The sequence below is a fragment of the Chrysemys picta genome, chromosome 14 (assembly GCF_011386835.1).
Source record: "Chrysemys picta bellii isolate R12L10 chromosome 14, ASM1138683v2, whole genome shotgun sequence".
Classification (NCBI taxonomy): Eukaryota; Metazoa; Chordata; order Testudines; family Emydidae; genus Chrysemys; species Chrysemys picta.
Window position 1 is genome coordinate 8,169,961 of NC_088804.1, and position 12,651 is coordinate 8,182,611.

At 49.6% G+C, this 12,651-nt stretch overlaps 1 long non-coding RNA gene across 1 annotated transcript; it reads left to right on the forward strand.

The window, feature by feature from the left end:
* Positions 1–2,420: 2,420 nt before the first annotated feature.
* LOC135975566 (uncharacterized) lies at positions 2,421–8,904 on the forward strand. Its single transcript, XR_010592484.1, has 3 exons — positions 2,421–4,606; positions 4,781–4,935; positions 5,965–8,904. It is a non-coding gene; the product is annotated as an uncharacterized LOC135975566 (long non-coding RNA).
* The last annotated feature ends 3,747 nt before the right edge of the window (positions 8,905–12,651 follow it).

Consider the following 12,651-nt stretch of genomic DNA (forward strand, 5'->3'; position numbering starts at 1 on the left):
TGCTTGCGTAGTGTGTGTCCTATCCAGCCCACAGATTGTTGTACTAAGCCATAAATACATTGTCTTTATGAAGACCATGATTTTTAGTGTCTAGCAGAGTAATGAATTTAAGCTCCCAGGCTCATCTTTTGAAGGTGTTGTGCAGGTTTCCTTAGAGGATGATGACTGAGAGGTCAGACATAGAGTGATTGCTTTGTGAAAAGCGTTTGCCCACAGATGACAGGATGTTTTCGTCTTTTATCATTTTCATGTGAGTTCATTCGAGAGCATAGCAATTGTCTAGTTTCACCCACATAGTTATTATTGGGACATTTAGTGCACTGGATGGGGTACTCCACAGCTTGTGATAGACACACATGTAGGACCCCTGGATCTTAAAAGATGTGTTGTGGGGGGTGTTGATCATCATAGCAGTGGAGAAATGTCTGCAGATTTTGCATCTGTTGTTCTGTCAGGGTCTGGTGCACCCACCTTTTCTCTCTAATACCCTGGGACTGCACAGCTACAACAACACTGCAAACATTGAGCTCACCTGCCAAGAGAAGAAGACAAGAAGTAACGAGCCGGGTCAGATGCTCAATCCACAGAGAGGACAGAAGAGCATCTTGGAATAATAGTCAAGCAGCCTCCGGAACCTGTGCAGCTATTTGAAAGCAATGCAGCAACTGACCACAGACAAGGGGGTGAACGTTCAAGGTTCTCTTATTAACCAGATGAATCTGGTGCAAAAGCAGCACTTACAAACCTGAGAGTGAATAAATATCTGTCAGATCTTGATCATTACAGCAGATCGTACTTCAGACGCAGGAGAGCAGAGGGCCGCTGTCCTCGAGAAGGGATTAGTGAGGCTGATCCATCTATGTCAGTTGGTAAGAAACACCCATGTCTGTAACATTCAAGGGGAAATGAAGGGATCCTCTTAGGGTGACCAGACAGCAAATGTGAAAAATCGGGATGAGGGTGGGGGGGTCATAGGAGCCTATATAAGAAAAAGACCCAAAAATCGGGACTGTCCCTATAAAATCGGGACATCTGGTCACCCCAGAGCCTCTCCTACTTTCAGATGGGAGAAATGCCGCTGATCTGAACTTTGAGGCTATGAAAACTTCAAAAACGTCCCAAAAGTGCTGGGATGGTCCTTACTGAGAGGAAGCAAGTGAAATGAATCACCATCAGGTAAGGAACTCACCTTCTCACATCATTGGAATGGAAATCAATTGATCTGGTTTTCCTTTCAGGTGAAAGAAATGCAGCTGATCTGACCTCTCAGGGGAGGGCGGCTATAAGCAATCACTCTACTGAGAGGAAAGAAAAGTCTCTTGCCATTCTAGGGAAGGAAAAGGAAAACAACTATTTAACACTCAAGATTCAAAATAAACAATGCAGCAAACTGTCACTGACACGCAGGTGAGTGTTTATGATTCTCCAGTTGTGAAGTGAAGCTGATTCTAAACCATCTTTTACATTCATGCCCCTCCAAAATGGATAATGAATACAGTATATCTGTCACACATTGTACTCTTCCAGATGTGCGGCGAGCGGAAGGCTGTGCTTTCCCAGAACTAATGAGAAAAGATGATTAGTTCCTGTCAGGAGGTAAGCAATACAGATACCCAGAGCTTCCAAGTAGGAATGAATGGATCTGCTCAATCTTTCAGGCGATAAAAATGCAGCGGATCTGACTTTACAAGATAGATAGGCTTTAAAAGATGGCTGCACTTTAGAAAACAACAAAACTGGCTCTTCCTGAAGAGCACTAAAGAAAGCATCTGATAAGTCTGGCCAATGAGCATGAAATCAGTAGATCAAGTGTTGAACATTGGAGCTGGTTTTACCTCTCAAAATGAAAGCAATACTCAGACCATCACAGACAGAGAGGGGAGCATTTACATTTTTTATTCCTGTAGGAATCAGATAAAAAGCAGCATTTCAATAGAAGACCCTATGAATCTGCAAATATATCATGGTAATTCAATAGCTTTCAAACCCTGATCACTACAGCTGGTATCACTTCATAATGAAAGAACAGTCGGAACATGTGTCCCAGGGAGAAATCAGGGAAGCTGATAGTTCCTGTCAAGAGGTAAGAAATGCCCTGCCTCACAGTGTTCCAGTGGACATGAATTGATGTGATCATACTTACAGGTACAAGAAATGCAGCTGATCTCACCTATTGAGAGAAGAAAGCTACAAGCAGTCGACAAGCTATGTAACTGAGCAAACTTCAGAGAAAAAACAAAGAGCAGCTGATCAGACCTGGGACTGGATCGGGAGTAAAGGAACCTGTTACCTTTGTGTAGCGGGGTGGACGCCCGCTCCTGCCCTGAAGGGTTTAAAACAGCCCTGGAGGAGGGCTGTAGAAGGGCAAAGTCTGGGCTGATTGGGGAAAAGTAGGCTCAGCTGGGGCCACACCCCAAACAGACTTAGCTGGCCCTATAAAGGCCAGGGCAGCCAAAAACTCAAAATTTCTCTCTGTACTTAGAGAGAGAGAAGGGCCTGGCTGTAGGGAGCTAGACAGAGGGTACCTGGGTGGAGCAGGGCTGGGGAGCTCCAGCCTGGAAAGCCCTAGGCTATGGCCTAGTAGGAGGCCAAGGGGTACTGGGGGTTGCAGAGGGCAGCTCGGGGCTAGGCCAAGGCAGCAGGTCCAAACCCTTCCTTGCCTGTGATGAGTGGCCTATACTGCAGTCTGCCCCAGGGAGTGGGGGCTAGTTGGTGACTGGCAGTGGCCTTATTCTGAGGTGAGGTAGGGCTAGTCGGTGGGGGTTCCCTGGGGCAGGGAGACCCTAGTACTGAGGGGGTACTGCCAGGGTAGCAGCACCCAAGGTAAGGGCACTGGGGTCCTGGGAGGGACACAGGGGCCAGAAGGGGCAAGGTGGATCACCAGCCTGTAGAGTGTGCTCTGGAGGCTGGATTGAGCTAATTCCCAGGATAACCAGCAGGAGGTGCCGCGGGGCTGAGTCCGCACTCTTACACTTTGCCTGCAGAGCAAAGATGTTGGCTGTGTACCTGAAGGAAAGAGATCTAGATTTATCTGTTAGTGGATAAGCAATTGAGTTGTCTGTAATTGTCAAGATGACAGTAACACAGAAGTGTAAGAAAATTCTGCTCTTTGTGGCTTCTGGATGATAAACAGCACCACTAGGTCTAACTCTTGTCAGGTTATGAATCAGAGAAGGTTGGCTGTTCTAAGGGGGAAGCAGTGTAGCTGTCTGTTAGTTACAAGTGTAGCTGGTTGTAAGTGCAATGGTTCACAGAGCATCTGCTTCTGCTGTGAATGTTGTTGAAATCCACCTGGCAAGGGAGAAGCCAAGGAGCTGGTTATGGATGTACAGAGAAGGACTGGAAGGAGAAGTTAGTGCAGTGGAAGAAGAATGCAATGTAGGAGTGGAGCTGGGCATGACTGCCACAGGTCAGAACTATCTGGTTGTATCTGTGACTATTAACGAAGGAGCTGACTGATGCCTGTCACTAGAGGAAGGCTGTTGGACCCACCAAGGATAAAGCAGTGCAGCGGATCAGAGCAGCCGGTAGGGAAATGATGAAGTTGCTGACAGTACTGGTGAGGAAACAACCTTCACCTGGAAAACCCTTTTGGAGAACTTCAGAAATGGATCAGGTCACCTGCCAGGATAAGGAGGGCAGCTTGTTTGTTGCTTCCATCCTTGTAGATATAAGTGAGTTGTGCCTGACACGAGGAAAGCACTGGAGACTGGCGAGTACTGGGACACAGACTGTATCTCAGGGTGTGACTGGGACAGGGTATGTAACCATAGCAACCAGTGGGTCCGTTCCCATTGTGGTCCTTGCTCGCATGCACAGGGTGAAACTGGCCGCCATGGTTGGGGTCAGGAAGGCAGTTTCCTCTCTGGCAGATTGGCCAGAGACGCTGGAGGTTTTTCACCTTCCTCTGGGGCACCGAGCAGGGACCAGCCCTTAGGGCCATTAAGAAACAGACAATAAAAAATAATAGGAAGTGAAATGTCACCATTCATCATTTCCTTCTTTAAAAAAAAAAGCGGTCCTCCCCCTTCCCCATCTCTCTGCACACAGGACCTTCCCTCCATGAGCAGTGTGTCATCCTCTCCCACCCCCTGCAGTCATCACAGCTCTCCCCACTTATTTCCCTTGTTTTCTCTCCCTGTATTTATTCTATTTCCTCTTCCATCCCCCCGCCCCCTTTCTCAGGTTATTTCCATCAGATCTTTTCTTGTTTTTGTATTTTTCTTTTTTCTGCTGTCTTTTCTTTTTCTCTCCATTTATTTCCTGCAAGGGGGTGGACTAGGCCCAGAGGCCCCCTACTGGAGGCCTTAGGGTCCTTCCACATCCGTCCCAGGAAAGGAGCAGTGGAGCTAAGTCCTCCGAGCAGCCTAGAGAGACTGTGCAGGAAGTGACCAATCAGGGAAAGGTTGCAGAAAGCAGCCAATCAGGGCTCAGGAGAGCCATATAAAAGGCGCTGCAGCGGGCAACTCAGTCTGTTCCTTGCTGGAGCTAGAGGGGCTCTTGGCTGGCTAAAGGGAATGGCAGCACAATGGACAACTCATTGCTGGTGGGCAGTGAGGAATAGCTCCTGGCTGGCTACTGGGCCTGAATGTAGAAGAGCCCTGAGGTAAGGGTGAAGGCTGGGGCTGTGGGGAAGTGGCCCAGTGAGGTATCTGGTGTGTGGCTGCTATGCTTAGGATCCCTGGGCTGGGACTTGGGGTAGTGGGTGGGCCTGGGTCCCCTCCCCTCCCATTGGCCACTGGGGAAGTGGACTTACAGTTGAACTGCCATGCACCCCCAGAACAGAACTGCTAAAAGTCCCAGCTGGAGAGCTGGGGCCAGAAGAGACCCAGTGGGTGAAAATGATCGTCTCCAGGGAGGGAGGACTTCCTGGGGGTATGGCCTGATTCTATTTGAAGACTGCAGACACACTTGACCAGGGGGTGCTCACGAGAGGTGAGTGCCACCCTGTTCTACTTCCCCTTCCCTCTTTCCCTTGCTATTCTCTGGTTGTCTCCCCTTCTGGCCCAAAGCTTCCCAATCTCCTGCCCTGCTCCCTGGCTGTTTCTAATTGGCTCCAGGTGCTAACAAAGAAGCAAAATTAGATACTGTATGAAGGAGTCTTCTAAAAACACCTGTAGTAAAGGGATATTGACAAGCTCCCCCATCAAGTGAAATTCCCCATGGTGCAGAGAGCTGGGCCAAGCTCTGTGCCCCAGGTAAACTTGCAAACCAGGGTTTAGCTCCCCAGTGTTCACACACCAGCTCAGAGTTGTGCACTCCACTGTAATGCAGAGGAGTGGCATTTCCCCTGGGTCCTCTGTCACCCCCATAAGACCCTACTGCACTAAAACACAGCCCCATCCCTCAGACCCACGCAGAGGAAATCTGGGTGAATGTTCCTGGCTGTGATGGGGAAGGAGCACAGGGTAAAGTTCTAGCCCCACTGAAGTCAGTGGGAACTTTGCCATTGACTCCCATCGTGCTGGGAGTTCACCCACAGCCTTGCTGATCACAGGTCAAACAGAAGCATGGACACTCCTCAGTTCAATGCACCTAGGGGTGTTTGTTAACAACAAACTGCTGTTTGTTTGAACTGCTGTTGGAATGACCTGCAGCTGGGAATGCTGGCAAAGTCCAACTGGGGGACTGGATGGGGGGTCAGCCAGGAAGACATGACTGCAGGTGTTTGGCGAGAACAGCTGTGGAGGTGGAGAGGGAGGTTGAGTCGGATGCTTATCTAGGGGCAAGGAAGCATGGTGGGAGATAGGTTAGATCATGTCCAAATCCCACTGCCATTGTCCTGCCTGCCGTTCTCTGCCTGTTCCCATAAAGGTTCACAGGCAGGCTCTACCCATTCTTCTCCTAGTTGTTTCTGTGTCCCCAATTCCCCATTGTCTTCCTGCCCAGATTCTCCCTTCCCTATCACGTTCCCATTGGCTATAAACAAGGCATTCTACAGCAGGCTTGTCCTCAATATTGCAGCAGGATCCCTGTGGAGAGTTGGCTGGATGTGACCGAGGGAGCTATCATATGAGTGGAAGGCAGCAAAAAACCCACCAACAACCCCAGCAGCTGTAGATAATAGACTACCCCTGAACGTGAAAAGTAGGGCATGGTCCTGTGGCTCCAATTAACCACCAATCTTCTCAGAGGCTGGGAGAGGTCTGGGATCTATGTCAGACCCAGCTCACTCCACTGCTGGAAGGAAAAGCCGTGCTAAAGAACAACAGACTGCATATGGAGTGGCAGGGGCAGTACTAAAGACAGCTGCAGATCAGTGTCTAGTGAAGTAACCCCTTGGAAAAGAACATACTGAATTTGGGGAAATGTGGTGAACTCATGGAGAACTGGGACAATAAGTGGCTGTAGATGATAAAATAAATACTACTGCAGTCCTGTCTAAAAGACTTGCTACATTCTCTGGCTCCCTGCCACTCTCTTCTCCCACCCCCTGTAAATAAAATCTGTGGTGGTCAAGACACCCTGGCCCACCAGGCAATCACTGGTGTTGCTGGGAATTTTCCCCCACAAAAAACTCTGCTGAAAATTGTTCTTGTTCTTTCTGTTTGACACTTTTTTAAAAGGGAACTCTGACAAAATGGAATCTCTTTCAAACAAGCAATGTTCTGTCTGAAATGTTCTGACGGGGAAAACGTGAGTGATCTTTGTTGAAATGCTACAAACTGAGGCGCTTGCAGTAGTTATGGCTACATTTTAACAGTGGATGCCTTTTAATCATGTCAATGATTAATATGATCAGTACAATATCCCCTCTGCTGTTGCAGTTTATTGGTTTTTATGCTGTCTCTCAATTTTTAATTGTGCTTGTCCTGCAGCGTTTAGTATTGAAAATGAAAATTGCCTGGGGAACTTTCTCACTACTTCCGATGTGAGGTAAACACACTGGTTGCTGTTAAAATGCTCAGCAATGAAATAGTTAACATAGACATTCACATTTTGGTACTGAATTAACACTTCTGTTATGATGCACGGAGCAGTTAACATTTCTGAGCTATTGTTTCTGCCTGCCTGCAGGCTCAGGATGACAGCTCTGCAGTAGGAAGGGCTTTTTCTGACACCACAAAGGCTAGAACCGTAGGCTGGGATTGTTGAAGGCTCCCAGGAGACCGGTGACCAGATGCCATGGGTGGCACTGTGGTGGTGGCAGTGTTCAGTGCTGTCTGAAGTCACCAACTGGGCCAATCCTAGGGCTGTGGAGCAAAGGACAGGAGGTGGCTGTTCTGCTCACAGAGACCTTCTTCCCATTCCCCATGGTGGCTCCTCCTTTGCTTTGCTGTCACACGCCAGCCCCTGCACGTGCCAATGCGGTTTCTGAGTGTAGCTAACCTGGGTTTCTCAGGCTCACCAGTGCTGCTTCTCCCTGGGACCAGAGTGTGTTGCTGTCATTCCACTGGTGTATCTCCTGTGGTGCAATATTGGGGGCCAAGCTGCTGCCATCCCAGTATTGAGTCATTATTTCTTGGGACATGGTAGCTCTGGGGCAGGAGGCTCCCCTCTGAACTCCCAGGTCTCAACAGGTGACTGACGTCAGGACAAGAAACACAAGAATCAAGGGAGGCAGGGTATCTAATGGCTAGGACTCCGGGATCCCGTTCCTGGCTCTCTGCTAGACTCCATGTGTGTCTTTTGGCAAGTCACTTCTCCTTTCTGTGTCTAAGGCCTGGTCTACGCTACAAGTTTAGGTCGACTTTAGCAGCGTTAAATCGAATTAAGCCTGGACACGTTCACACGACGAAGCCCTTTCTTTCGACCTAAGGGGCCCTTTAAACCGGTTTCTTTACTCCACCTTCGAGGGGATTAGCGATAAAATCGGCCTTAGAGGGTTGGAATTGGGGTAGTGTGGACGGAATTCAACGTTATTGGCCTCTGGGAGCTATCCCACAGTGCTTCATTGTGACCGCTCTGGACAGCGCTCTCAACTCAGATGCACTGACCAGGTAGACAGGAAAAGCCCCGCGAACGTTTGAATTTCATTTCCTGTTTGCCCAGCGTGGAGAGCACAGGTGATCATACAGAGATCATCAGCACAGGTAACCGTGATGGAGTCCCAGGATCGCAAAAGAGCTCCAGTTTGGACCGAACGGGAGGTATGGGATCTGCTCGCCATATGGGGAGATGAATCAGTGCTAGCTGAACTCTGTAGCAGTAAATGAAATGGCAAAATATTAGAAAAGGTCTCCAAGGCCATGAAGGACAGAGGCCATAACAGGGATGCACAGCAGTGCCGTGTGAAAATTAAGGAGCTAAGGCAAGCCTACCACAAAGCCAGAGAGGCAAACAGAAGGTCTGGGGCAGAGCCACAAACATGCCGTTTCTACGCGGAGCTGCATGCCATGCTAGGGGGTGCAGCCACCACTACCCCAACCGTGTGCTATGACTCCATCATTGGAGAAACACACAGGGAAGAGGGTTCAGGGTACGAGGAAGAGGAGGATGAAGATAATGTAGATAGCTCACAGCAGCAAGGAAGCGGAGAAACCGGTTTCCCCAACAGCCAGGATATGTTTATCACCCTGGACCTGGAGCCAGTAACCTCCGAACTCACCCAAGGTGTGCTCCCAGACCCTGAGGGCACACAGGGGACCTCTGGTGAGTGTACCTTTTTAAATATTACACATGGTTTAAAAGCAAGCGTGTTTAATGATTGATTTGCCCTGGCAATCGCGGCCAGTACAGCTACTGGAAAAGTCTGTTAACGTGTATGGGGATGGAGCGGAAATCCTCCAGGGACATCTCCAGAAAGCTCTCCTTCATGTACTCCCAAAGCCTTTGCAAAAGGTTTCTGGGGAGGACTGCCTTATCCCATCCGCCATGGTAGGACACTTTACCACGCCAGGCCAGTAGCACATAGTCTGGAATCATTGCATAACAAAACATGGCAGCGTGTGGTCCCGGTGTTTGCTGGCATGCAGACAACATCCATTCCTTATCGCTCTTTGTTATCCTCAGAAAAGTGATATCATTCACAGTCACCTGGTTGAAATGAGGTGATTTTATTAAGGGGACATTCAGAGGTGCCCGTTCCTGCTCGGCTGAACAGAAATGTTCCCCGCTGTTAGCCACGCAGTGGGGGGGGAGGGGTGAAGTGATCATCCCAGAGAATTGGGTGTGTGGGGGGAGGAGGGTTAGTTGGGTTTGTGCTGCATGTTAACCCGGAAACCCCAGCCCCTCCTTTTACATTACAAACCCATTTTAAATGACCACCCCAATGGGTGCTTGGTATGGGAAATGAGGGCGCTACTGTTTGAAACCATTCCCACATGTTAAGAAGGTTAAAAGAACCAAGACTGTGGCTTACCATGGCTGCCTTCAAGCTGAAATCTGTTGCCTGGCACTGCGTGAGTGATCTCTCACACCAAACTGGCAGGCCCTCAATAGAAGAGGAAAAATGCGACCTTGTAACGAAAGCATATGTGCTAAGTAATGTGAACAGCAAAATTTAATGTGAAAGAGTGTATCCATTGTTCTCTAAAATTGTCTTTTTTAACCACCTCTCCCTTCTCCACCAGCTACAAATGTTTCTCCTTCAGAGGCTAGTGAAGATTAGAAGGAGAAAACGGCGGCCTCAGGATGACATGTTCACGGAGCTCCAGATGTCCTCCCACGTTGACAGAGCACAGCAGAATGCATGGAGGCAGTCAATGTCAGACTACAGAAAAGCACAGTATGAACGAGAGGAGAGGGGTGAAATATTGGAACGGCCTTCTGAGGGAAACGGTGGGGGCGAGGGACCTGTCTGGTTTTAAGATTAAGTTAGATAAGTTTATGGAGGGAATGGTTTAATGGTAAAACATATTAGCCAAGGAATACCAAGCAACGGCAGGTAAATAGTATAATGGCTAACAAGGGTCAGGCTGGAGACTCTTGCCTACATGCTCGGGGTCTTACTGATCGCCATATTTGGGGTCGGGAAGGAATTTTCCTCCAGGGTAGATTGGCTGAGGCCCTGGAGGTTTTTTGCCTTCCTCCGCAGCATGGGGCAGGGATCTCTAGCAGGAGGGTTCTCTGCCAATTGAAGTCACTAAAACACAGGATTTGGGGACTTCAACAGCAGAGTCAAGGGAAGGGGTAGGGATGGTCTTGTGGCCTGCAGCATGCAGGGGGTCAGACCAGATGATCATGATGGTCCCTTCTGACCTTAAAGTCTATGAGTCGGCGGGCTGAATCGCGGGATGAACAGAGCAAGTGGCGGGCTGAAGATGATAGGTGGCGTCAGCTTGCAGACAGAAGGCAAGAGTCGATGCTCCGGCTGCTGGAGCATCAAACTGATATGCTCCAGCGTATGGTTGAGCTGCAGGAAAGGCAGCGGGAGCAGAGACTGCCGCTACAGCCCCTGTGTAACCAACAGCCCTCCTCCCCAAGTTCCATAGCCTCCTCACCCAGACGCCCAAGAACATGGTGGGGGGGCCTCCGGCCACCCAGTCACTCCACCCCAGATGATTGCCCGAGCATCAGAAGGCTGGCCTTCAATAAGAGTTAAAGTTTTAAACTGCAGTGTGTCCTTTTCCTTCCCTCCTCCCCCACCCATCCCGTGCTACCTTGGCAATTATCCCCCTAGTTGTGTGATGAATTCATAAAGAATGCATGAATGTGAAGTAACAATGACTTTATTGCCTCTGCAAGCAGTGCTCGAAGGGGGGAGGGGAGGGTGGGATGGTTGGTTTACAGGGAAGTAGAGTGAACTGGGTGGGGCAGAGGATTCATCAAGGAGAAACAAACAGAAGTTTCACACCGTAGCCTGGCCAGTCACAAAACTCGATTTCAAAGCTTCTCTGATGCACACCGCGCCCTGCTGTGCTTTTCTAATCACCCTGGTGTCTGGCTGTGTGTAATCAGCGGCCAGGTGATGTGCCTCAACCTCCCACCCCACCATAAATGTCTCCCCCTTACTCTCACAGATATTGTGGAGCGCACAGCAAGCAGCAATAACAATGGGGATATTCTTTTCGCTGAGGTCTGAGCGAGTCAGTAAGCTGCGCCAGCACGCTTTTAAATGTCCAAATGCACATTCTACCACCATTCAGCACTTGCTCAGCCTGTAGTTGAACAGGTCCTGACTCCTGTCCAGGCTGCCTGTGTACGGCTTCATGAGCCATGGGATTAAGGGGTAGGCTGGGTCCTCAAGGATAACTATAGGCATTTCAACATCCCCAACGGTTATTTTCTGGTCCGGGAAGAAAGTTCCTTCCTCCAGTTTTTGAAACAGACCAGAGTGCCTGAAGACGTGAGCATCATGTACCTTTCCCAGCCATCCCACGTTGATGTTAGTGAAACGTCCCTTGTGATCCACCAGAGCTTGCAGCAGCATTGAAAAGTACCCCTTGCGGTTTATGTACTCGGTGGCTTGGTGGTCCAGTGCCAAGATAGGGATATGGGTTCCGTCTATTGCCTCACCACAGTTTGGGAATCCCATTGCAGCAAAGCCATCCACTATGGCCTGCACGTTTCCCAGAGTCACTACCCTTGATAGCAGCAGGTCTTTCATTGCCCTGGCAACTTGGCTCACGGCAGCCCCCACAGTAGATTTGCCCACTCCAAATTGATTCCCAACTGACCGGTAGCTGTCTGGCGTTGCAAGCTTCCACAGGGTTGTCACCACTCACTTCTCAACTGTGAGGGCTGCTCTCATCCTGGTATTCTGGCGCTTCAGGGCAGGGGAAAGCAAGTCACAAAGTTCCATGAAAGTGCCCTTATGCATGCGAAAGTTTCGCAGCCAGTGGGAATTGTCCCACACCTGCAGCACGATGCAGTCCCACCAGTCTGTGCTAGTTTCCCAGGCCCAGAATCGGCGTTCCACGGCATGAACCTGCCCCAGTAACACCATGATTTGCATATTGCTGGGGCCTGCACTTTGTGAGAGGTCTATGTCCATATCAATTTCCTCATCACTCTTGTCGCCGCGCTGCAATCGCCTCCTTGGCTGGTCCTGGTTTTGCTTTGAAATGTCCTGACTCTCCATATACTCCAGGACAATGCGCGTGGTGTTCAGAGTGCTCATAATTGCTGCGGTGATCTGAGTGGGCTCCATGATCCCAGTGCTATGGTGTCTGGTCTGAAAAAAGGTGTGAAACTAGTATCTGACGGACGGAGGGAGGGAGGGGCGAGTGACGACATGGCGTACAGGTACAGGGAATTAAAATCAACAAAGGTGGCTGTGCATCAGGGAGAAACACAAACAACTGTCACACAGAATGGCCCCCCACAAAGATTGAACTCAAAACCCTGGGTTTAGCAGGCCATTGATTTCACGGAGGGAGGGGGAAGCAAATGAATACAGAACAAATCTATTTTTTACATCTTAAGCTGGCAGACGACGGTGCAGCATGACTGATAGCCCTCGGCATCTTCTGGGTGCTTGGCAGAAAATAGCATACTACGACTGATAGCCATCATCGTCGAGACTGTTCGATAGGACTGAGCATGTCTGCCCAGGTGCCCATGATTGACAGCCACTGCAGTACGACGACGACGGATATCAATCGTAATATACCATCTTCTACCAAAAGGCAAGGGGCTGCTGCTGTGTGCAATGCAGCCCCATGTCTGCCAGCCCCACGTCTGCCAGCACCCAGGTCGCCGATGAAGGCTACCAGTCATACTGCACCATCTACTGCCAAAAGGCAATTAGCTGCTGCTGTGTAGCAATGC